This window comes from Herpailurus yagouaroundi, unplaced genomic scaffold, assembly GCF_014898765.1.
Source record: "Herpailurus yagouaroundi ecotype Mexico unplaced genomic scaffold, PumYag 77, whole genome shotgun sequence".
In the NCBI taxonomy this organism is placed as follows: domain Eukaryota; kingdom Metazoa; phylum Chordata; class Mammalia; order Carnivora; family Felidae; genus Herpailurus; species Herpailurus yagouaroundi.
This window is the reverse complement of record NW_024412388.1, coordinates 6,841,772-6,848,234: the sequence shown is the minus strand read 5'-3', so window position 1 is coordinate 6,848,234 and position 6,463 is coordinate 6,841,772. Positions and strand designations below refer to the sequence as shown.

General features: G+C 54.7%; 1 long non-coding RNA gene across 1 annotated transcript in view; it reads left to right on the top strand.

Annotated features, from left to right (window-relative positions):
• LOC121020593 (uncharacterized) overlaps nucleotides 1-1,145 on the top strand; it is a 3,616-nt gene extending 2,471 nt beyond the window's left edge. Inside the window, exons 3-4 of the long non-coding RNA XR_005786215.1 lie at nucleotides 316-320; nucleotides 1,133-1,145. This is a non-coding gene — a long non-coding RNA (uncharacterized LOC121020593). The remainder of the gene's footprint in view (nucleotides 1-315; nucleotides 321-1,132) is intronic.
• The last annotated feature ends 5,318 nt before the right edge of the window (nucleotides 1,146-6,463 follow it).

Genomic DNA, 6,463 nt, shown 5'->3' with positions numbered 1-6,463 from the left:
CGGGGCGCCGGCCGGGGGCGGGGCCAGGGGCCGCAGCGCCGCGGGCACCGTCGGCAAATTCTGGCAGCCCCAGCCAGGCGGAGTGTCGGAGAGCCAGCGGCCGCGGGGAGCGGAGCGGACGCCGCTGCAAATCCTCCCCGGACCCCCCCGCTGCTCCGGCCGGGCGGGTAGCGCGTGCACCTGGAGCCGGGAGCCCCCCCCCCCCCTCCGGCAGCCGCCGCGGGATCCCGGGCGGCGTGCGCTCGCTGGCCCCGGCCCCGCTCCTGCCTGGTAGCCAGAGGATAGAAAGTGCCATTTGCAAAGGGAGAGAGAGAGGGCTGGTGGTCCGCCGGACCGCTTTCCGCTCCGGGGTTCCCCGGGAGTCACCAGAACGGGCGGGGCACCGCACCTCCGTCACAGATCGGGAGCCGGGGTCACCCGCCTCGCCGGCCATCCCGGGCTCTGGGCTCCCATCCAGGGTGCAGGCTGTTCCCCGGCCGCTGGGCCTTCCTTTCCATCGGGGTTCCCCTTACGTGTCGGATTCGGGAGCTACATGGGTTTGCCAGGGACCTTCCCTAGGACATCCATTCACTACAATGAACTGTGTGCGCGCTGGCAGGGCGTTCGTGCAGGAACGCGGTAACCGCCCCCTGCACTTCGCTCCGATTTATCCGCGCATCGCCCTGCGAGGGGGGTGCTGTTTCCCCTCGGGGTGTGAAGGAGAAAAACAAAGCTCCGAGGGCAAGGAGGCCCTCACGGGCACACACGTCCCCACGCAGCGGCAGAGCGAGCTTCGGAACCAGCTTGGTTGGGTACCGGGCTGCTACGCTTCTTGCCCTGCAATGTTCCACGTCCCTCAGAATGTGCTTTTGGGGCCACACGAGACTTCAAGCTTTGCCACCGCGGAGCTCAACATCAGGAGGGGCGTGTGAGGCTCAGAATCACCCAGGGGTGTCCCAGCGGACGCGGAGGGCATGGGGTGGAGGAAAGGGGCTTGAGGCCCACTCTTTGGTGGTCGTCTCCCACTGCATCCAGTGTTTCAGCCGAGCCCCTTGAGCCTCCCTCGGGCCCCAGCTCGCCGAGTGCACGCTAGGACAGAAAGGAGAAAAAGGGCCCTGAGCTCTGGGAATCTTGAAGAAACCCGGGATGAGAGGGCCAGGCGGCCGAGTTGCGGGGGGGGAGGGGGGGGCGAACCCTCGATGACGTTGGTGTCCCTGTCCCTAGCATCTCAGGGCCAGAGGAGGCAACCCAGCCCCGAATGTCACAGACTTGCACTCACAAACACTCCCATACACATCATTCACTTACCAGACACAATTATGTAAACTGACACACAGTAAGTCACATACCCCCTCACACGCACTCAGACACAGAGATCAAAGACACACACAGATGCACTTTCACAAAGACACACGCCCACACACTCAATAATGTAAGCTGACACACGCTGTAGACACGGAGACCAGACACACTCACACCCATCGTGTCCACACACCGAACCTCCCCCAGCCACCCATGCGCTGGTGGTGCCCTTGGCAGATCACGTCTGGCGAAGGCGGAGCCTGGGCCACTGGATGGGGACCGCCCAGCCGGCCACCGGGTCCACCCCAGGGCTGTGCCCGCTGGTTGCTTCTACTTTGCCCTTCCCTCCTCCCACCTCCAGCCTGGGAAGGGGGGCTGAGCAGCAGGAGGCAGTCTGAAGGAGGTCTGGGTGGAGGAGGGCGGCCTCCTGCAGGGCCGCCCTTGACTCCTGGGGGAGGGGGGAGCAGCGAGCGGGTGGGGTGCGGTGGGATGGGGCGGGGAGGGTTGGAGTACCAGAATGAGAAGCCACCAGAAGTCACAGACCGACCTTGGATGGGCTGACTGCTCTGAGTTCTCTGACAGCCATCCTGGCTGGGAATAGGTAGTATCCCCAACAACCCCCAACCAGGAAAAGATAATGACCCGAGGGGGCCAAGGCCTGGAGATTTTCCAAGGGCAGACAGGCTTCCGTAGTTCCTCTCCCCCATCTTCAGGGAGGTGCCCTTCTCCCTAGGGGCCCAGTCCTGCAGACTTCCCTTTCTTCCCAGCATGCAAAGACAAGGTCCTATCAGCAATGGAACCCAATGGCATAGCTTGGGTTTCAAATTGGGGGCATCAGGTACTGGTTCCTAAGGAGCCAGAGGAAAATCCAGCATTCTTTGAAACAGCAAAAGCGACAAAAACTCATCCTGCCCATATTACAACGATGGACCGGCACCGCACCAACAAATCCAGAAAGATACATAACGTAATGATTTGTCTGGGAGAGAATGAAGTGAATTAATACAGATACAAGACAAGCCTCTAGCACAGTGCCCGGTGCAGGCAGTAATTGCTCAGTGTTTGCTCTCGTGGACGGGACAGGAAACATGCAGAGGGAGGCAGTGACTTGCTCAACGTCACACAGTCACTGGCAGAGAGGAAAGGAAAACCACAGTGTCCTGATTCCTCGTTCAGGGCTCAGATATGTTAGGTCCTTTCTGGAATCCAGACAAGGGTATAAAGAAATTAGTTTAGTGAATAAATAAATTGGTTTCACCACGCCACTCTTAGGAAATCAGAGTAAACAGAGAGATTAGATGCCGGCCCTTCTGCTTGCTAAGGCGAAAAGGATGAGACCCTCTGTGTAAGTTCCCAAGGCAGGAAACCAGATGAACTTATGTTCCCACCCGTGAGAACCCTTGCTCGGCTCAACAGGCTCCGTAAGATTATTTGCTCCCTGAGCCACCCTTCACTCCTGCAGCTGCCAGGTAACCTCACTGCGATAAAATGTCCCCTTCCCCCAGCTGCCCACCGATATCCCACCCACCAACCTCCCTGGGATTCCGGGGGGCTCTTCCTACTCAAATTTGGCACTCAGCATTGTAGGGGTTTAGCCTATGTTGTCCCCAAATATGCCACTTTGGCATACTGATTATTTTGAATCAAACATTTTTTTTTTAATGCTTATTTATTTTTGAGAGAGAGAGAGAGAGAGAGAGAGAGCAGGGGAGGGGCAGAGAGAGGAAGAGACACAGAATCCGAAGCAGGCTCCAGGCTCTGAGCTGTCAGCACAGAGCCCGAGGCGGGGATCGAACCCACGAACCGCGAGATCATGACCCGAGCCGGAGTCGGTCGCCCAACCGACTGAGCCACCCAGGAGCCCCCTGATTATTTTCAATTAAGGGGATTCAAGAAACAGCCGTGAATGAATGAAGGACACTGTGAACCGCCTTTGTCCCACGGAAAGCAGAAGCTACACCTCACATTTGAAAGGTACCCCTCCCTGCACCAGAAGGGCAGAAGGCGTCCTGATCACCACAGACAGGGAATTTAGGGCCAAGAAGTCCGTATAAACAAGCCTTGTTACTTCTTCACTAGTTTACTACCCCCACCCAGACCCCTTTGTCTTGTCAATCCTTCATACACTTATTGTTTCTTGTCCAAGGAGAAGAGATTCCAGCTCTGGCGGCTTCTTTGAATCTCCTGTCTTTGCGGGGCTCCTACACTTTAGTGATTACATTTGTTTTTCTCCTGTTAATCTTTTTATCATGGGGTGAGGGTGGGGGTGCTCAGTCAAGAATCTAGAAGGGTAGAGGGGAATTTATTTTTCCTGCCCTACAGCATTTTTAGGTGTGATCAGATAAGATGCTGAGTGGAGACGGGAATAGGAATGTTACAGTCAGAAACAATACGATGCAACTAACAGGAAAAAAAAAAACAAAAACAAAAACCCAGCTACGTGTTTGTTTTAATTCTTTTAGGAAAAACAGGAGGGCTCTGGAAAATAATCCTCCTGGAAAGGGAGGACAGTTTCCACAGTTATTCACATAATCCCCCCGTGGCTTTTTGTTCCCCTGATGTTTCACTCTCCAGGCACACAGATCAGGGAGCCTAATTACAGGAGCGTCTGGCCCCTGTTCCCCGGCCATCTTCACATATTTCCATTCATCTCTGAGACTCTCACCACCAGTTAATTCAAAAAGTGGCTCATCTGTAGTTAAAAAGCGAAGCTAATTAGCATCTGGAGCTTCTTTCTTTTTTCCTGTGGCCAATTCCCCAAGCTTAAAGCAAAAGTCTGCCTTAATGGGCACTTTCTGAGTTTGTGACCTTGGGTGGAGGGGGCGGGAAGCAGAGGGGAGAAACGGGGGGTCATGTTCGCGGGGCTCACGCAAGCATACACCAAAAGCACTCGTGGCTGCAGAGGCTCTCCTGCGAGACGTAGGAACAGGAGTCCCTGGCGTTAGATCCGGATTTGGGGGAGTTTCCTAACCACTCCAGAGCGGTCTCCTCATCGGTGAAAGAGGGTGCCGGCACACAGTGCCCAGCTCGGCCAGCGGAGGCGAGGAGCAGTGGGACAGCATGCGGAGGGGGCCGCTGGCCAGGACCTCGCAGCGGGAGATCCGGCAATCCGCCGCCTCCCACCACCCTTTCCTGGAGTCTGAGGTTTGCAGTTCCTGAATGCGATCCTCGTGGGAGGACACCGTGTCTGAGACCTCTTTGTATCTTTTATGGAAGAAAAGCTATTCCTTGTTTGTGGAGAAGATCAACTGTGTGAATACGTATTGGGCGAAATTAGGGGCAGGGGATAAAGGGCACAACAGGGCGTTCATTGTGTGAGTCACACATCAAGGCTCAGGAAAGACATACCCTGGGGACTCACGAAACTGATCTTCTAGACGCTCCTTGTGAAGCTTCTAAATGTTTGAGAAGCCACTGAGGGCACGAAAATCAAACGAAGGGCTAGGAAATTTTTTTAAGCTGGGCCCCATTTGAAGGAGGTAGAAACACGAATCTGGTAGCATGAAAATAAACCTGATCACAGACGCACCGTAAAGATGGCTCAGTTAACGGGGCGCCCGGGCGGCTCAGTCGGTTAAGCGTCCGACTTCAGCTCAGGTCACGATCTCGCGGTCCGTGAGTTCGAGCCCCGCGACGGGCTCTGGCTGCCGGCTCGGAGCCTGGAGGCTGCTTCCGATTCTGTGTCTCCCTCTCTCTCTGTCCCTCCCCCGTTCATGCTCTGTCTCTCTCTGTCTCAAAAATAAATAAACGTTAAAAAAATATATATATGGCTCAGTTAAGACAGAGGGTGGGGGCTTGTCCGGGTCACTGGGTTAGATCCACCGCGGTCAGGTCCCAGTGTGCTAACCTGAGATACAAAGCTACTAACAACGTGAGGGCGCCTGGGTGGCTCAGTTGGCTGAGCATCCGACTCTTGATTTCAGCTCAGGTCACGATCCCCGGGTCAGGGGATCGAGCTCCGCCTCCAGCTCTGAGCTGGGTGTGGGGTCTGCTAAAGATTCTCTCTCTTCCTCTGCCCCTCCCCACTGCATGCTCTCTCTCACTCCACCTAAAATAAAATTAAAGCAAACACACGAAAACTACAAGAGGCGCCTGGGTGGCTCGGTCTGTTAAGTGTCCGACTCTTGGTTTCAGCTCAGGTCATGATCTCAGGGCTTCCTGGGTTGGAGCCCCTCAAGAGACTGTGCGGAACCTGCTTGGGCTTCTCTCTCTCTCCCTCTCTCTCTGTTCCTCCCCCACTTGCACTGTCTCTGTCTCTCTCAAACAATAAATAAATAAACAACCTTTAAAACAAAAAAATAACACACATCATAGGGGCACCCGGGTGGCTCAGTCGGTTAAGTGTCTGACTTCAGCTCAGGTCATGATCTCACTATTCATGGGTGCAAGCCCCAGGTCGGGCCCTGTGTTGACAGCTCAGAGCCTGGAGCCTGCTTCGGATTCTGTGTCTCCCTCTCTCTCAACCCCTTCCCTGCTCGTACTGTCTCTCTCTCTCTCTCTCTCTTTCTCAAAAATAAATAAACATTTAAAAAATCATAAAAAATCTAATAACAATATGGACAGCAGCAGCTAACATTTTCTGGCTCATACCCCATGGCACTCATTGTGTTAAATACCTTACATTTATTGTGGAAAATTTAAGGAGGCAAATTCTTGAGCACTCCTCCCGTTGAGAGGTGGCTTCTCTGTCCCCTGCCCTTAAATCTGGGTGAGCTTGTGACTTCTTTAACCAAGAGAGCATAGCATGAGTGATGCTAAGTGACTTGAGAGGTTAGGTCGTAAAAGGCCATGCAGCATTCGCCTTGGTCGTGAACCGAACTCCAACGCTTGCCCTTGGAGCTCTGTGCACTAAGAAGGAAGTGTGGCTGCCCCCAGTCGCCATGCCCCCCAATGAAGCCCAAGCCAGAAGGAGTAGCTGTGTGTAGGCACTCGGGTAACAGTCCCATCTGAGCCCAAGCGTTGAGTCATCTCCAACCAAGCAACTAGACATGAGGGAAGAAACTTCCAGAGGATTCTAGCTCCCAAGCTGTTCGAGTTATCGGCAGCCTCCTGAGAGTCTTCCCAGCTGACCCTGGGCATCCTGGAGCTGACCCAAGCCATCCTTCTGAGCCCTTCCTGAGCTTCTGACCCACGCAATAGGTGAACATAACAAAAGTTACGGCTTTGTACCTCTAAGTTTCGT